Source organism: Mus pahari, chromosome 6, assembly GCF_900095145.1.
Source record: "Mus pahari chromosome 6, PAHARI_EIJ_v1.1, whole genome shotgun sequence".
NCBI lineage: Eukaryota > Metazoa > Chordata > Mammalia > Rodentia > Muridae > Mus > Mus pahari.
This window is the reverse complement of record NC_034595.1, coordinates 20,088,826-20,108,490: the sequence shown is the minus strand read 5'-3', so window position 1 is coordinate 20,108,490 and position 19,665 is coordinate 20,088,826. Positions and strand designations below refer to the sequence as shown.

The window sequence follows — 19,665 nt, the reverse complement described above, 5'->3', positions numbered from 1 at the left end:
TTATAAAGTACAATATTGACCATGATGACAGCAATAAGAGTTGTTCTTCTTTTCCCATATATGTATGCTCAGGGAGCAGATTAGTAAGTACATATTTAGTATATTTAGTGTAGAGTTGAGGAAACTGAGTCTCAGATATGTTTAATGTCTTTTCAGATGCAGTATTACCACTAACATGTTCCCGTGAGAGCAAGAGGAAATATTCTACTTCCAAATCCACATCTTTGCTTTCTGCAGATTTCTTTAAATGTGCTTGTAAAGAGGAACTTGCTTAATTGAATTTTCAAAAGAATTATATCCACAGAAAACACTAGTCAGGAGTAGCAGATAAATAGGGAAGCCAGATTATTTCAGAATTACTTAGTCAGAAGCTATTTTAAAAATTGTTTTTTCATCTATGAACATTATGTAAAATTAATACAGTAGAATTTAGCACCACTGTATACCACCCGGTGACTTGTATTTGTAATCTCATATGATGCTGTAGTCTTTTAAAATTACACACTTGTCATAGCTATAGCTCTCAAGTTTACAGAAACCTAGAGTTTTTGGGGGAAAGAGGGAGCGTCAGTTGATGTTGTCAAGATCAGATTTGCTTGGGGCCATGTCTATGAGACATTTCTTAATTGCTAATTCATATGAAAGGACTGAGCCTACTGATAGCAGTGCCATACCTGGGTAGGTGGGACCAGCAGCATAAGAAAGGTAGCTGAGCAAGACATGGGAGCAAGTAAGCAATCCTCTTATATTATTCAACCTTCAAGCTCCTGTCTTGAGTTCCTGACCTGGGTTTCCCTAATGATGTACTATATGCTGTAAAATTAAGTAAACAATTTTCTCCTTAAGACACTTTAGGTCAGGGTTTTTCCCAACTTGCTGCTGATGGAACCGAGGTTCAACAAGAAGTGAGTTGCCTAAAGATATAATGCTCATGAGCGACCGTGCTAGGATTAGAACTGTAAAATGTAATGTTCCACTTTGAACTGTGGAAATACCATTCTGCTCTCCAAAGTCTATATGAAGCAGGCATTGCATGAGACACCTTGGTAGATGTATGGTGCAGACACTTAAGGAAGACTCAGTGAGCCACAAAATGACTACAAGGTATCTGAAAGACAGGAACACATAGAGGAAAGCTAATCCACCAGTGACACAGTCAACACTTGAGTCGTTGCATTGGCTGGAGATTAATGAGCTTACACTGACCCTGGGGACTTCAAGGTGGCCTTGTGCAGCTGGCAATTGAAGATCTTCAATCAGACACTGGAAATAGTAACAATGATGCCAAATATTATTATGGAATTCTTTAAAACCCTTTCAAACAGTACCAGTCCAGTAATCACAATCAAGAGATGTAAATCTATGACCAGATGAACAGTCATATGGTAAAGCCAAATTTTGAGATAGATATAAAACAGTATCAGTACACACAGGAATAGGCACATGACACCTATCTTGGGCTTTTGGTGACCTTAGACAGTTTGTTTCAGGTCAAGGAGGTACTTTTCTCTGAGCCTCTTCTATCTCCTTCATCAAATAGAAAGTTAAGGTTTGTGACTCTACAAGGAAGTCCCCAACTTAGCATCCTAAATCTACTTCTGTGCCATCAGATTTTGTATGGATATCATGACAGCAATGACAAAATTTTGTAAAAGATTTGGAGCCCCCAGAATTTAGAGCTTCAAGTATTAGCTCACTAATCATCACACCAGCTCTATTGGGATAAATGCAATGACTCTCTTCACTCCCTGTGTCCACACCTTGGAGAGGAAGAGGTTTCTATAGTTGCTGAAGGTCTCACAGCTACTATCAGTGAATCTAGGATTCAGACTCAGTTTGTCCAGTTTCTTAGTACACAATAAAACAATTTTTATTTGCTATTTCATGTATATGAATGCTTACCTGTATGTATGCATGTGCTATATGTACATGCTTGTTACCCTTGGATACCAGAAGAAGAAATTGTATTCTCAGGAAATAAAGTTAGAAGTCGATGGTTTTGAGCTGACATCTGGGTTCTGGCCACTGAACCTGGATCTTCTGCAAGAATAGCAAATGCTTTTAACTGTGTATCATCACCTCAGCCCTCAAGTGCACATAATTTTAAGTTACCTGGGAACTTTCCTTCAAAATATTGGTCCTCCAAGTGTTGTTGTCAGGTGAGAGGACATTTCTACAGGAATAGCACCAAACGGATTCCAGGAAGTCTATTTTTGCTCAAATGTTGCTTGGATGAAGAAGGCACCACAGGGTATAATGTTACCTTCTTAAAAATATGCAGACCTTTTTGGTTCTCAAATTGAGCTAAGCTTACATCAGAATGGAAATGACTTCCATTCATGTGCAGGGACAGGCAAGTAGACTTAGTCATGGGATCTTTAGAGGGAAGTTATGTGTTCTTAATCCCAGGTTCACTCACAGTGGCTGTGAGACATTGAGCAAGTCTAGAAACCTCCCTCTCTCCCAGTTCTGGTCTTGTAGAGTGAGGCTAAATGTTAGCCTGTGGTATTTAAAAGGAACTGACTTCAAATTCTGGAAACCCACATATTAGCAGTATGTCTTTGAGCATATGACTTCATTATTCCAATCCAAAGTCTCATGTGTAGGGTAGGAACTATAATGGCATCTGCTCTGCAAGATTTTGTATTAAAGGTCTCAGTGTAAATGAGATGCTTTCTAAAGCGCAATGTCCTCAGATTATTGCAGATGACCAGAATGCAGACAGGCTTCTTGGGTCAGCCCAATCTTCTCCTTATTCCTTGCTTTCTCTTTCTCCCAGGCCTATGGTAAAAACATGAAAACAGTTCAGACACGTCGTGCTTTGGTGCTCACTCAGGCATTGCTGGGCCCTGGAGAATGAGTGTGATTGATTTGCTTGCATTGACTGCACAAGATGAAAAGTTGTTTTTTTGCCCCTCCTTCCCTTCTTTAGTCCTGGGAATTATATTTTTCTCAGAGTTGTTAATGGAAAGCACTGAACCAAATTCTCTCAAATTGAGTTTGGTTGCCCGCACTGTCAGCTCTCCATCTCCTACCCTCTCTGTCTCTTACTCTTAAGCTGTAGTTTCCATGTTTATTTGCATGATGATTCATGAGCTCCCAGGCTGAGCTGACGCAAGGTGGGATGTGTAGGAGATCACACATGTACCTAGAATAAGGTTCTCCCTCTAATTCCTGCTCACTGCTTGCTAATCACTGAGGTAGGAAGAAGCACATGGAAAATGTTCATGTGTCTGATACCGTATGGTAAGTGGGGCAATGAGATTGGAAGTCAGGACGGGGTTACTACCTCTAATGTTAATATCACATGCCTGCCTTTCTGGGAATAAAGGAAGGGTGGGCAATGGGTAGCAAAGTGGAAAGCTGAAGGTCACGTGATATGCTAGGTAAACTGAACATATCCCTGATCTTGGGGGTCAGGAAAACAAGAGTTGTGTAGGCTACTTGACTTCCAGGAGTCTCAAAGTTCCTACCTGGTGCAATCATTTTGCTGGGTTGTTATAAAGATCACTGAACAAGGCCTGGACCCTGAAAAACATACAGTTAAGTGGTAGCTATTATTAATAATAATGATAGTGTTAATAATGGATGAGAAAGTGCTTTCTAAGCTACAAAACCCTACACAAATATAATGAATCATTATAATCATGTTACATAGAGACTCTTTTCCCCAAAGGTTTAAGAGCAGTCAGCATCATGAAGGGCTAGAATAATACAATAATATTATTATCCAGAAGTAGAACTTCATGTTTGAATAGCACTCTTCCAGTAGTAATAAATAGGCCTGGCAGCAAGGAGCACTTAGAGAACTTATTAATCCAGGCTGGCCTGTACTTTGGTTGGCAAGTACAATCTTCCATTTGTTGTAAGATTTTCTGTCTTCATTAGTAGCACTTTAGTTTCCCTTAAGTAAACGATGATTTATATAAAATTGCCCCATTTTACTTGACCTAAGTTCAAGCAAAACTATTCTGTGCCGGCACCTGCAATCAAGGTTCAGGGCATTTCTTAAGCCGACAAATGACTAATCTTCCTGCTGTGTTTAAATGCACAGTAATCCTTTGTCAATGGGGACTTGGCCAACTGTGGATTTGTGATAATGGGATTTGTATTTATAAACCAACATGTTAAAAATGTGTGTTATTTTTATATATGAGTTTTTCAGATCCAGTCTCTTTAACGGTGTTCTATTCTGGTCCTTTGGATACCATGGTGTTCTACAGAACAGTATAGAAAAAGAAAGCAATTGTTCACTTTCATGTTTCATTATAGAGCAAAAATATTGTCTCTTACATTCTTCACCCTCACCACAACTCAATTTTGTGTATCTATTTAGAATTATTTAATTTATTTTATGCAGATGAGTGTTTGCCTCTACGTATGCATGTGCACTGTGTGTGTGTCTAATGCACTTAGAAGCCTGAAGAGACTGTTAGAAACAGGCTCTGCAAACAGAAGTTAGGGATGGTTGTGAGCCACCTTGTGTGTACAGGACCTAAACCTAGGCCTTTGTCAAGTGAAGCCCATGCCCTTATCTGTTGAATCACCTTTTTAGACTTTACCACAATATTTTAGAAACTTTATTTCTGTTCTGAGGAAATGGCTCAGTTGGTAAAGTACTTGCTTGGCAAGTGTGAGGACCTAAGTCGGATTATCAGAAAACTCATGTTAAAAGAAAAACGCACAGTCATAATATTGTTCACCTATAGTCCTTGTACTGGCAAGACAGAAACAGAGGGAACCCTGGATCTTGTTGAATATCTGCTCTGGTTGAATTGGTGAATAACAGGTTTCATATGAATCTGTGCATCAGCAAAGTGTAGAGCAATCAAGGGAGACACCCAGTGTCAAGTTCCATCTTCTAAAAGTACATGCACATGAGTTTATGTACTCATGTACAGACATATACAGAGGCACATATAAACACATGCACACACACACACACACACACACACACACACACACACACAAAGAGAGAGAGAGAGAGAGACAGACAGACAGACAGACAGACAGACAGACAGACAGACAGATTATCTATTACTAATATTGGGGAAACTAAGAAGAAAAACAGAAGACACAATCCCATGTTTACCCTCCTCCAACATAGGAGGTTAATTTGCTTATTCTCCACATTGTAGAATGAAGAACAGGCCCCATTAGGAAAGAAGTGTTTAAAATTTCTGCATCGGTTCTTAACTCAACAACAGGTTCTCAAATACTCTTTTGTTTTTCTTTGTTTAGATGGTACCCCTCCTGTATCATTTAGCAATTCAGCTGTGAATGTATGTGCTTCTGAGTACATCACGTATAATACTTATATTTCAAAGAATGCATATTTTGATAAATATTCTGGATCTCTCAAAGCTCTTCATCTTGAATATTGTACTTTCCCAAGGTCAATGAATTGCTACATAAACATTACATGAGTTTTGTGCCTCTTTTATTCTTGATGGCAACTTAAATTGTGCCCACTTGCAAATTGTTGACTATATTAATGTCATTTTCTATTTACCCTCACTTTCTTTATGGTCCAATTGTGACATGGGATTTGATTTTATTCACAAGCAAGAAATGGAAGAAATAAAAGTGGAGACTGTCTATTAAAAGAACACACACTGCATGCTTTAGAAAGAGCTATACAGATATCAGCCTATGAGAAAAACGACAGGGTGAAACAGAGATTTCTGTTGCAGATGCATGGAGTATGACCTATAGTCTACTTTTCTCAAGGTTTTTGAGATGCTAATTGAGGCTAAAAATAATATTAGATGCCCTCTCTATGCTGGGGCAAAGGGCCCTTTGTGACCTTAGGAAGTAAGTGTTTCTGTAAACTCCATCAGGTTGCATGGTACTTCCATCAGTTTATAGAACTTCAAGCAGAACTGGGAAAGCATGTGTGTTAAGCTCTGTTGGATCTGAATGCCCTTGGTGGGAACATAGCATCTCAGATCTTGGAATCTCCTCTTTTGAGGGAAGGTACGAGGGAAAGACATGAGTCAATTTTTGATGGTTTATCATGAGCACAGATTTTTACAAGAGCTTCATAAATACTCATTCAGTGCTACAATAATGCTAAAAGGGTTTTGTATACATCCATAGGCTACAAAAAAAGAGAAATAAATTCAAAGACATTAGTGAGTAGGGAAAGTTGGCACAGCTCATATGTGGTAGAGACTTTGTGACCACCTACATCTGTCTTTCTCACAGTGTGGATGGTTTCCCAAAGTGCTAGGTCATCATAAACTTCTCACTCCTCCTCTATGAAATGGGTGACCTTGGTTTTCCAGGATATTGATGAGAGAAGCTGTACAGCAGCATGCTCAGTTTCCATTGTCCTTCACTCGGGGTTTACTGTGGTTGCCAAGAAACAACATAAAACAGTGAATCTATAAGAAAGCTTCTCTTCCATACCCCATGCTCATCACAAAACCCACTGGAAGGAGGAAGATGTTGTTTGTGGTTCAGAATAGTTGACTTTTGTGGGTATGAGATACTCATATACCAAGGTCAAGGTCACAGACATGGCTATAGAGTTGAGCAGGAAAAATGAAGGGTCCATGTATGGCAAGTGCAACAAAATGTCTATTTCTAAATTATAAGGTCAGTAGAAGAACAGAATTCTCATGAGTTCACTGTAAAAAGGTAGACAGTTTTATATTTTTATCCTAGCTGCCTATTGACTGACAATTTGAGCATGAGGAGAAGCCTACTATAATCGTTCCTTTCTATAAAGTTCACATTTCAATTTCTGCTTCACACAAACAGTTTAGGGGGGCCTCAAAGAAGCAACAAAAGGAAAGAGGCCTGTGCGTACACTAGAAAGTACCCCATATACATAATTTCTTTTTATTATTAATATTTTCTGCTCATCACTGACACTGTCAGTGTCATCACTGTACAATCTAATTAAGACATTCACTGAGCTGGCTGGACTGGCTGCTAGGAGTCATGAGTTTCATGAAATTTAATCTGATCATTTATTAAATAAACATGCAGTGGGTGCCTCCAGTCTGTAAGGAGCTCTTCTAGGATTTGCAAGATGAATCAGACAAGGCCGATGGCCTCAAGGAGTTTACAAAGGGAAATGAGCAGAGCCCTTGGATGACAACTGAACGGGCCTCAGTTGTGTATTGTGTCAGGAGCACAGGGCATGCAGAATGCTCTGTTAACTCCTCCCACTCTACAAAGTTGAATCCTACACTTGGGAATGTGCTATGAAGGAGGTCATAGAGCAGCATCTACACACAGCCTGAAAGAGGTGGGAAACGTATGACAAGCAGACTGGAGACTCCTAGCCCAGGGCCTTTCTGTCCAGGAGCACAAGCTGTCCTTTCCCTTGAGTGAGATCAGATGCTTGCCTGGTTTCTTTGCATCATCAGACTATGCCAGATGCTCCTGGGAGGGTCTGTCAGACAAACTTATAGAAATGTTTTCTTCAATTTTTGTGATTTCTATTTATTTATTTATTTATTTTTTTGAGTACATATCAAGGTTGAACTCCCTAACCTATTTCTCACGGGATGGCTTATATGTAGGTCAGAAGCAGAAATGGTGAATGACATTGGTGGGCCAGAACATTGACCCATCAGTGACAACGCTCCAGAGTTCCCTTTTTGTCCCCTCCCATGTGATCTGGCCACATTCGGATTGTCACTGTCCCATTCGTTTGCATCAGGGAAAGACTGCTCTGAGTTGAGGCCCACACCAGCCTGAGAAGCCGATTGATTATTGAAATAGAAAGTATCCTTGTTTAATTCCTGAAGTTTGGAGCTGTGTCTGAAGCTGTCTGTATCTAATGCTAACTGATGCAGAGGCAAAGCTGAGGCAGAAGCAGAGAGATTGCAGTGACTGTGGTCTGAATGTTCGCATACCCCCAGTTTATCTGTTAGAACCTAATCTCCAGTGTGGTTATATTAAGAGATGTGCCCTTTGGGAAATGTAAAGAATGAATGTATAAATTATTAACCACTCAGGAGTGGGATAAATGCCCAGTAAAAAGCATCACATTGAGGGAGCTTGTTTGTTCTGCCCTTGCTACTACAAGGAGATGCATCAAGAAGACACTACCTATGAGATTGTGTGTCCTTACCAGACTCAAAATTGGTAGCTACACACTAAACTTACCTTTTTGAGCTATGAACAATAATTCTATATTATTTATCTTTTATACAGCTAAAGGCATTTTGTTACAGTGACCTATACAGATTAGTACAACAACACCCAAATTTAAAGGAAAAGATTTATTTATTTATATTTATGGGTGTTTGTGTGTCCACAGGGTATATGCTGGTAGAGACAGAGGCCAGATCCCCTGGAGCTGATGTTATAAGTTTTAAAGTTCAGTGAGCCACCTAATATGTATACTGGAAAATTGGAGTTGGTTTATTGGGAAGAGTAGCGAACCGTCTTAATTGCTGAGCCATTCCTCTAGTCCCCAATATCTTATTTCTAATTTATGGTGGCACTCATTGTGCATTTAAAATAAATTTTGAGTTGGCCTTTACTTATTCTGTAGCCCAGACTGGCCTCAGTCTTGTGACTGTCATCTCAGTTTCCTGAGTTTTTTTTTTTTTTCAGATGTAGACTACCTCATCTCATTCCTTCAGAGGTCTTGGCAATGCTCTGTTGAGGTGTGATGGGTGTGGGGCTAGATGGTGGCTCAGAGCTTCTGACATACTTGTTCGCTCTTTATCTAAAGTCCAGTTTCCCTGAAATCCAGGATACTTTACTCAGGCTTGCCCAACCAGCATCTTTTCATTTTTGAAACTGTGTCAGACCTTGCTTTCCTGCCGCTTAACTGCCTCCTATTTGGCAACCATATCTCTAAGCCCCTCCCAAAGTTGTTTATCTTCAGCGGTAAGCTTTTTACAAAATACCTCATCAACAGTGTTTGGAACAACTCAGTAAATCTTGCCTGCCTTTTATTACGTACTAGATTAAACTTGTCAGGGAATTCAGGCAGGTTCCAAAGGCTCATTTTGTTTTTGTGCACAGACAGAAAGAACCACCTGGCCTATCCCGTGTTTTGCTTCTACATTTCTGATGACTAATCCATTACCCAGTGCCTCCCAATGCCTGGAAAACAAGCCTTAAGAATGGGTCTCTTTTAGAGTGATGCTCAGAGGGAGCCATTCATCTTCTTGATGAAGACCTTGAACAAGTCACTAACTTCTTGGTCTTTGACTGCCTAAGTTATCATAGGAAGAAGATGCACTATACTGTTCTGAAAATATTCATTTGGTTAGTACCCTATCATGGGTGCTGTGGAGATTTAAAGACTCAATGTGTGATGACCAGAAGGTTTCCATTGTAGCAGTATGTGATAAGGTGCTCTGTCGAGATACTAGATGATGTTATCAAGCTACAACTGTCCATCAGCCCCCAAATCAAGAGGATGAACAGAGCATGGTTTGTTGCTGATTTGTGATATTTGGCAGGTTAGGTACGTTAAATGCATTTTGATGGATGCTTTTCAACTGATGGTATGTTTACCTAGCTGTTGCCCTGTTGTAAATGGAGAGCAAATATATGTGATGATATCAGTTTGCTTGCTGCGTGTGTGTGAGTGTGTGTGTGTGTGTGTGTGTGTGTGTCTGTGGGTGTATATATGTATGTGTGTTTCAGTCATGTGGATTGAAGACTAGTGGAGATGGGTGAGTAAGAAAACATGTCAGTTATTGTGCATCATAGTCAGAAATCATTAACTATCAGGATCCATCAGGATCCACTCTCAACTATCATACCACTAATGGGCTTAATCCATATTTAAGTAGGTGGATATAGAACAAAACCAAAATAGCTTACCTCTTATCAATGATGAGAATGAGATCCCATAAAGACATGATATGCATAACTACACAGATATAGTGGGTTAGGAGTAAATGTATATTCATGGCTGTGGATGGAGCTTGTTCGTATTAAAGGGCCTAATGGCTAGTGATATGTTAAGTCTCTAATGCCAAGAGTCAGCCTGAGTATCTCACATCTCTATGTTCCCTCCTTAGCACCGAAGATTGACTATTTCTATATATTTATCTCCTCTTTCAATCGTCCCCATTTTTTTTTTTTTTTTTCCTTCAAAAACCCCCTTTTTTTTTATTTTTTTTTTTTTTTTGCCTTCAGATACATCCTATTCTTTCAATTTTATTATGTGTATGCTGTTTTCTCTCAGGTCTTCAGCTATAACATTCCTTTCACCACATGGTTGTTGCATGTTTTACAAAATTTCTATCCAATGTTTCAATCATTATTGTCTATCATCACAACAAGAGATAGCAGAAATTAGACTCATCTAGCTTCTTATCTCCTTTCTGTCACAAACGTTTTATTACCATGAATAATTTTTTTTATTCTCTCTGCACTTTGGTTTACTTATAATATAGGATAATGATGACAACACTGCAAGGCTTTTGAGAGACTGACACAGAGTGCATGGGTTTTGCTTATCTTACTATCCATAAGCTATCTTGTCTCTCCTTTACTACCCATCCTCCCTTTGTTAACAAATGCTTGAAGAATGAACAAGCATATGGACCTCCACTGTTCCACCACCCAGGATCATTTGAAACAGATGCTCCCTCCCAATGAAACATGTTCAGGAGAGGGAATAATAGAGGATGTATGGTAAATGTAGACAAGAACTGGGGACCAATCAGGTAACTTGGATTTCAGGGCTGTATCAGGATGACTCAGCTATCTGTAAAAGCAGGAGGGAAAATATATATTTGGTTTAGGTATTGAAATGAATATATATATATATATATATATATATATATATATATGCTTATATACAGGAAAGGTGTGCCAGGATTTACTGCTTGCTGAAATTAAGATGTTGAGAGAAGAGGATGGGTTGAAAATATTCAAGCTGCAGAGAAGAAAATGTTAGTTGGGAATAATTTTTCACACGTTTAATTTCAATCTTAGGAGGTAGAGCAAGCAAATCTTTCAGCTTGGTCTAAATAGCAAGTACTGGATCAGCCAGGGCTATAGAGGTAACAGTCTGTTTTTACAACAATGTGGGAAACCAAACCAAATGAAAATTGCTGCTATTTTAGAGGATCCCAATTCCATTTCTAGCATCCATCTTGGGTGACTTACCTGTAATTCTCCCTTCAACGGATCATATGTTCTCTTGTAAACTCTGAGATTACCAATTGTGCACACACACAAGGGGAAAGAGAGAGAGAGAGAGAGAGAGAGAGAGAGAGAGACAGACAGACAGACAGACAGACAGACAGACAGACAGTCAGTCACAGACAGAAAGACAGACAGAGACAGACCGAAAGACTGAGACAGACAGAAAGATAAGATAGAGACAGGAAAAGAGGGATGAGGGATGGAGGGAGGGAAAGGGAGAGATTATAAAAAATAATATTGGCAAAGCTTTTTATTCTATTCCAAAGGTTGGGCTAGGTCAAGAGTTTTCATGCATAGGCAGGGGTCTGCATGGTTTGGATCCATTGCCAATGCAAACTGGAAAGTATATCTAAGCTTCCTTATCATTGTGCCCAACTAGTGGACATGGTAGGGAGAAAGATGAGACATCAAAGCTTTCTGCTTCCAAACTCCTTTCCTATTCCACAGTGATGCTTTGGCTATACTGAGTGGGTCACAATAGAAAAGAATGATGCCCCTCCCCCAACCCCCAAGCACAAGAACCCCTTCTAGGTGCTGACAAGAAGGCATTCCTATCCAATATTGAGAGCATATGTCCACAAAGATGAAGTAAGAGTTGTAAATAATATAGCCCCCAACAATACACACACCTAAACACACACACACACACACACACACACACACACACCAAGCAAACTGTAGTAGTGCACTGATATCATCGGTACCTTTCCTTATAGAAACCAAGGAGAAATAGAAAGCAAGGAAAGCTGAATGACTTGTGACTTCTGTAATTCTGTAGCGGTAAGCATCCTGAGTCAAGGAGCACATGGCAACTGGTATGACGACGGGAAAGGAGTCATTAGAGGCTGATAGGCATGGCATGCAAAACACAGAATCCAGTAAGCACTTTCCCCTGCCTAGTCCACGTTTCTCTCCAATGAAAAAATCAGCTTTGTTTGACTTCACACTTCTTACTATGGTGTTTTGTGTCTCATAGTTCAGTAATGACTGAGACAATCTGAGTGCAGGCCAAACCATCTGAACTGATGAAATGAAATATATGCTTTCCCCTTTAAACCTATATTCCAAGACATTTTGTTACCACAGTGGATCCCTGATTAACATTAGTTAATCCTGTCTGGATTATGCACTTGTGTGACAGGGGTCACATTAAGCACTTTGAAGATAACATTTTTTTTTTTTAAAGAAAATATTTTTAAGTATTTTCTGTTTCAATGGATGAGAATCAGAGCAGTCAGAAAAGTCTTAGACATGAATGAACTGAGAATGTATCCTTAGGGATTAAACCAAATGTGCTGTCTGGTCCTTTTCTTGTATAGCAGCTGTTCTCAACCTGTGTGCAGTTACACCTTTGGGAGTTGAAAGACCCTTTCCCAGGTATTGCACATCAGATATCCTGAATATCTGATATTTACATTATGAGTCACAACAGTAATATAATTATAGTTATGTAGCAGCAATGAAAATAATTTTACAGTTAGGGGTCCTTCCGACATAAGGAACTGTATTAAAAGGTCACATTACTGGAGTTGTTGAGAATCATTATTGCATAGGGTCTGTGAAGAACCATATGTGAAGTCTCCCACATCAGAGGATCATTGACACTTTCTATCAACCTTCTGCAACACTCCTATCTTGGTTGCTTCATCTCCTCTTCATTAAATAATGCATATCCTCCAAGACTGTGATAGGTATTTCTATATGCTAAGGTTTTCTTTTCATGCTTACCACTAATTGCTGAAGGGGAAATAATGTCGGTACTTCGAAGCCAGGGAAACAAAGAAACAGATGGAACAAAATGACCACCCAGGTCATACACTCCAATGGGGCAGAAGTCTATGTTTGAGTTAACCCTCCAGGATGCACACCTTGGAATTATCTCTAGCACGTGGCTTTCTCCCACTGACGCTCAAGTCATCTTTCACAAAGTCTAATTAAAGCCTAACATTAAATACTCTTCACCTGCTGAGAGTCTCTGCCTTACAACCAGGATGAAAGGACTAAAGGACTTCCAATGTGATGTGTTTTCAGAAATGCCTAAATTCCTGAATCAATCTCTCTCTCTCTCTCTCTCTCTCTCTCTCTCTCTCTCTCTCTCTCTCTCTCTCTCTCTCTCACACACACACACACACACACATCTTCCTTTACCCTTCATTCATCTTTTCCTTCTATTATTATTTTTCATTTATTATCATTCTCCAGCAGCAGCCTGATTCACACATTTTCCATGGGTAAAGTGTTGGAACCAAATCCCTGATGGAGGTCACAGAAATGGCAGCCCCCATTTATCTTCATACCCCTGGGATTGGAAATTTATTTGTGATGTCAGGTCCGGGCAAGATTTAGAATAATTTGGGGATTTAAATCCTGAGGATATGAAAAATAAATGTCAGCCATCCCATGTAAGAAGGAATAATGCAAAAAAGCGTAAGAGAAGTGTGTTCCTACTAGAAATGCAGAAAGAGTTCTGGAAAATACTGTCATTCAAAAGCAAAGAATTTTCACAGAAATGCATGCATGATTATGTGATACAATCTCTTCAACTTTGCAGATGGAAATCTCAGGGCAGAGAGGGAAAGGTGACCCTGGTTACAGAGAACGACACCAATACAGCAAGCCTTGAAATCAGACTGGCTGCATACTCCAGTGCCTTGGACCATACTACACACTGTGGATTCAGAGAAAGAGTGGATTCAGCTGTGATTTATGTAGTTCATAAGCACTATATTGGAACACTTGTTTGCTCATCAGTCTCTCCAGTACACTGAAGCCATGTGTGCTTCTCCTTCTCTTTACTCTGCCTTACTATTTTCCATAGACCTTTACATTCCCACATTCCATATGAATGAAATAGAGAACTCTGCAACATCTGACTATGTTAGACTACCAAATCTCTTTAGGTGTATATTCCTCGAATACTTCCTTGACTTCTGTATTATATACTTCAGTGAATTTGCTGTCCTGGCAATTGAGTCAACTACGAACTCTGTGAGAGTAGGGTTAGAGCTACATTTTCTTCTCTTGTTTTTTCTTGAAAGCCTCATCTGACCCAGAGCCAATGTCTGACAGATAAAAAGAAGAAGGAGAGAAGTCACAATGGTCTTAGACTGAGAACATAGTATCATCCACTGGTCTTTATGTACTACACAGTTATTCACAGTCCCAAAGATTGAGAGAATAAGATTAGGATGACAGAAATGCACCTGCCCATGTTCTTTTGAGCCCAGGAGATTGCAAATGACTTTCTAGTGCCAGACACTGAGCTACACTTTTTGACGTTAGTTTTGCTTAAGTGTTGTTGTCACCTGATTCTACCACCTTCCGAGTAAGAAGAAATTAATGTATTAATTTCACAAAAGTCAATAATTAATTGAATATTTTAATGAGGGACTGAACTTTTACACCACTGGAATTAGTAAAGACTGGGATATTTAGTTATTAAATATTATATTTAATCTATTATATACTAAGGTATTAAGATGAGAGTCTGGGGACAAATTAAAATAGTGTATAGCTTAAAATGATGTGTTCATGTTTCAAACAGGAAAAAAAAGTGGACTTGTAATGGATAGTGCTTTTTTGACACACCAGAGAATAGGGAACCTTACCCGAGGAATTGTTTCTGTGTTAGATGCAAGAGTAATATTTTTTTTTCACTTTCATTATCACAGCAGCCCTTTAAGTTGAAGCATTTTCTTAGCGTTTCACAAATGGACAACAAAATGAGAAGTATAGTAGGACTGCCCACAGTACAATCCTCCTTTGTTCTCTTTTGTCAATGACTTCTCATACTCTACCTTATGTGGCAGATGGGAGGACCAGATAGACCTGAGAATTCCACCAGAAATTAATATATTTATATAGCCAACATATTTGAATAAAGTCCAACCCCTCTTTATCTCCCCTCAAACTCAATCTTGGGAGACAATTTAGTATCTAAGGGAAGTTGCAACAGGAGGTAAGTTGGAATGGAGTGTGTCTGGAAGCATAGTCGAATTTAGGGAAGAATGTTAGGAAAGATGAGACGACATTCAAGCAGGAAGCATGGATTTATACAGGACAGTATAAGGGACGCAGAGGAAAGAGATGTAGTGCGCAGTTGGAGGGAGCTTATTCGGCAGTTGGTGATCCTGGAGATGACATTTTTCTATTTACCCCACGGGCTTTCTTTATTTCTCTGCTCTTGGGACTTGCTAGAGAACAGATGCTGAGAAAGTCACTTTCAGATATGGCTTGTCATAAATTATGTGATAATTTCCCCACTCCATATAGGTGCCACAAGAGGCCAGTGGTCGACCAACTTGTGATTAGAAGTGGTGTCCAGGGTGATGTAAAAACAGTTGCCCCCAGTTTAATGTTGATCCATTTCTCATTCAAATGATTGGAAAGAAAATGAGACTTATTCTGCTGTCATGTCCTAAAGCAGCACTTGCAACTCTGAGACGGAGGTCTCTGTAACATGATAACTTATCCAAAAGATGTAGCCCCACTCCTGACCTATTTTGTCCTCAGAGCCAGGGCCTCAACATTTCTCCAATTAGCACTGAAGTCTTGGGTATGTATATGGATGTATATAACCATGTACGTGAGCATATGAGTTTGTAGATGTGAATATGTATAGTACATACCTTGTATGATCTTTACTGTTGCTCGGTATAGTCCACACAGAACCTTATAAGTATGCTTTCCTGGTTTTTGAGAAAACTAGAAAACTATGTTCTGAGTGCCTAACTAAAATGACATACCCTGTAAAATGATATATACTGCAATATTTATTTCATAATGAAGAAATTTGTTATAGGACCACCCATAGTACAGCATAAGTTGAGTATTAAAAGAACTTTCTAGGGCTGTAGAGATAGATCAACATATAAAAGCACTTTGAGCTTTTGTAGAGAACACAGTTTTGGTTACTATCACCCATCTCGTGTCTCACAACATCCATAACTATAGGGCCAAGCAATCTGTCTCCTTCTTCTCTCCTTTGCAGGCACCCCATGAGCGTCATGTATATGCATTCACTCAGGCAAACATGCACACACAGTAAATAAATAAATAAATAAAATCCATCTATGAAATAAATGGAACTTCCGGCATTGGAAATGGTGCCTGATTCTGAGTCATCCTTGCCAACCAGTGACTCATATCCTTCTATCTCCTTCTAGAGATCTACTGTTCTTTCTTACTTTCATTTGTACTTTAAACAGACCTGAGGGAAGTGCCTTTTGATCTACTCCGTGTTTGTTTTTATATTTCAAGTGGCCATATAATTTTTTTTTTATAGAAGTCCACTTAAATGAGTTCAGTTGTTCAGTTGAACAACAATGTAACTACTTCGTAGTTAGCCACAGCCCATTGATTTAGGGAAAGTAAGGAAGTGGCTGTCTGGCTTGGCTTTTGTTTTTGGGGCTCTCCTAGTGAAGACTGAGGGAGCTGGTCTGATTATAACTTGTGGTTTTATCATTTGTCGTAAAAATAATTTCCCCTCTCCTTCCGTTCATCACACAGGAGAACCATATTAGGTTATGAATAATTTCCCTAACTTACCTAAGTTATTCATCTAAGTCACTAAGTCAATATTGACCTCCCAGGGGGAACTGTAGCCCCCACTTCTATTTTGACATCTTTATTTAGTGTTGGGAAATCTTGGGATTGCACAGGATACCCAGAGAGAATCTGCCACAGCTGGATTTTTATTCTGACTCTTTACACTTCTTTCTGTCAGCCTGGGGGGGGGGTGAATCTATACAATAGGCTGGCAATAAGGATTTCAATGGGTAGTGGAAGAGGAGCTGATAATTTAAGCTATAATTATTTGAAGCCTTCTTTACCCCTCTGATTGTAAGGAGTTAGTCCCACTTTCCTCTGTCACTTACCCTTGCCATAGGGCCCTTCATTTCTCTCAGTTCTTTGTGAGAAAGTAGTTTTCATCAGAGGTGCTGTGATTGCACAAGTGTGCCATCTACCACGTTGGCTGTAGCCTGAAACTGAGTGAAGCCTTGTCCCCAGAATCTTCTCTAGCTGCAAGCCAGCTTCTGCCTCCAGTTTTCCAATTCGGGTTGCTCAAAGGTAGCCAGAGGGTGTTTGATTGCTGACAGACCCTGGCATCACAGCAGAGTCCAATCAACTCTCTTTCATCTGAAGAATCTCCTTTCGATTGTAATCAGCGTCCATTCTGCCTCTCCACACCGGTCCTGGCCTGGAGGAATTATGAGCGTTTGTTTTGCTTCTCTGTCCTGGCATTCCCTGATCCCATTCCCACTCCTTGCCTGAGTTTGGGGGCCAGATTGCCAGCATCAGGCTGGTCAATTGCTCATTGTGGTACTTGTGCATCTGGGCCACAAACACCCTCAGAATTCCAAAGGCCATTTCTAAAAGCATCTTGAATTACCCATCATGAATATGAATGAAAACAAGGTGAGCTAAACGTGCTTGAAAAGAATTTGATAAAGGATAAGAATTATTTTTATCTTACTCATAAGCATTGTTATTGTTTTCATTTGCAACACCCGTTTTTGTCTACAGCTGAATAAGACCCACATAGTTTCTACTATAAAGGAATAGAGATTGTGCAGAATTTTGTGCAAAGATTTCTGAGCCTTTCATTACTTTTTCATGCAACAAATGCTAAATTTGTTGTCTACCCATTGGGTATCAGGGAGTATCCTAGGTTCTAGAATACAGTAATTTTATACGTATGTTTTAAATAGTTACTTGGTGTATGGTAGACAGAAAAATTAGTTCATTTTTCAACAAATGCATATTAATAACTGCAGTGATTATTTGGCAGTAACTATGGCTAAAGCTATAAGGTGGGGGGACAAGAAGAGTGAAGTCAAGACGAGAAAATAAAAACAAGCTGGAGTTTTTCATAAATAGTTATTTAGTCACATTTTTAGTAAGTGCCTTAGAGGAAAAAAGCATCAAGTATTTTGGGAACTTATAAGCAGGGCATTTATTTTAGGCTGGTAATTTAGAGACTTCCCTAAGGGATGGAACTTAAGCTGAAGATCTGAGTTTTCTTTGGACTGGCTGCTTCTGGAGGAACAGACTGCAGTAGGGTTGCAGTCGAGAGTTCAATGAATGTGGCTTCCACAACAGTGAAGAAGCAGTTGAATCTGGATGAAGGGAAGAAGGAATAGTGCCTTAATTACCTGGGCCAGTTCCTGAGAGGGATGGGTAAGGCTAACAAAATCTACGCAGAGCATATATGAACAGATATATTAGTAATAAAACAATAAAAACCATGATATTTATTCCAGAGTGTAGATACCAAAAATGTGAAACTGTTAGCACTACTTTCATGATTAAAGAGTTGTTTAAGGGGTGGAAAGAGAGATTATGTTCTGGGAGGAAATTATGTCTGCCAGATTGCTTTAGGAGACAGGTAAGGAACATTCATACCATTTAGAAAGAAAAGTCTCTATGTTGAAAAAGAGCTCAGTGATTTAGAAAGCTAATCTGAGCGCACGTGTGTGTGTGTGTGTGTGTGTGTGTGTGTGTGTGTGTGTGTGTGTATGTGTGGTGTGTAATGGGTGACAGTGAGAGAAAAGACTGAAGGGAAGAGCCAGAGCCAGTTGATGCAGGGTTACCTTGGCCATAAAATCTTAAGTTTCTATGTCTTTTAGAAATCAGCTTTATTTTTAGAAATCAGTTTTAAGGTCATAAGAAAAATTGAACAGAAAGTGCAGAAGTTTCATGTGGGTCCATGTGATCCCCCTACTCTGACATCTTTCCTCTTCTCAGTATTCCTGTTCCACCGTACTAATTTATTGATATCAATAAACCTATACTGATTCATCTTCTTTTATTAACCAAAGGCTAGAGTTTATACAGGTTCACTCTTGGTGCTGAACATTCTATGAGGTTTGACAAATGCTTAATAACATGTGTGTGCCATGATTCATCGCTCGAGAATACTTACACTATGCTCTTTCTATTCTTCCCTTCTTCACTGACAGTCAGTGGCAAGTACCGATCTTTTTCCTCTCAGTAGTTTTGTCTTTTGCACAGTATCTTTTCTTGGTCACACATACTATATGGTCTTTATAGATTAGCTCCTCTTCCCACTGAAATTCATCTAAGGTCTTAGTGGTATTTTGAGTAAGCAGATGCCGTGTTTAGTTTTGTTATTATAGAGGCTTCTCTGAGTGGTGGGTAAACTAGAGAGAAAGATGAACCAAAGTCCAGGAAATATGCTGGAAGACACAAGGATCTTGGTGTACACTTTAAATTATCGAGTCTTAACTTTCAAGATTTTGATTTACTTCAGTGGCATGAATGCCATCTTTTTTCTTCCTTCCTTCCTTCCTTCCTTCCTTCCTTCCTTCCTTCCTTCCTTCCTTCCTTCCTTCCTTTCTCTCTCTCTCTCTCTCTCTCTCTCTCTCTCGTTCGTTCTTTCTTTCTTTCTTTCTTCCTCCTTATTTCCTTTCTTTCTCTCTTTCTTTCTTTCTTTCTTTCTTTCTTTCCTTCTTTCTTTTTTCCTCCTTTCTTTCCTCCTTCCTTCCTTCCTTTCTTTCTTTCTTT

At 39.4% G+C, this 19,665-nt stretch overlaps 1 protein-coding gene across 3 annotated transcripts in view; it reads left to right on the top strand.

Annotated features, from left to right (window-relative positions):
• The window catches only part of Astn2 (astrotactin 2), a 958,131-nt gene that overhangs the window by 47,856 nt on the left and 890,610 nt on the right, over window positions 1–19,665 (top strand). The gene's annotated exons all lie outside the window — the stretch shown is intronic.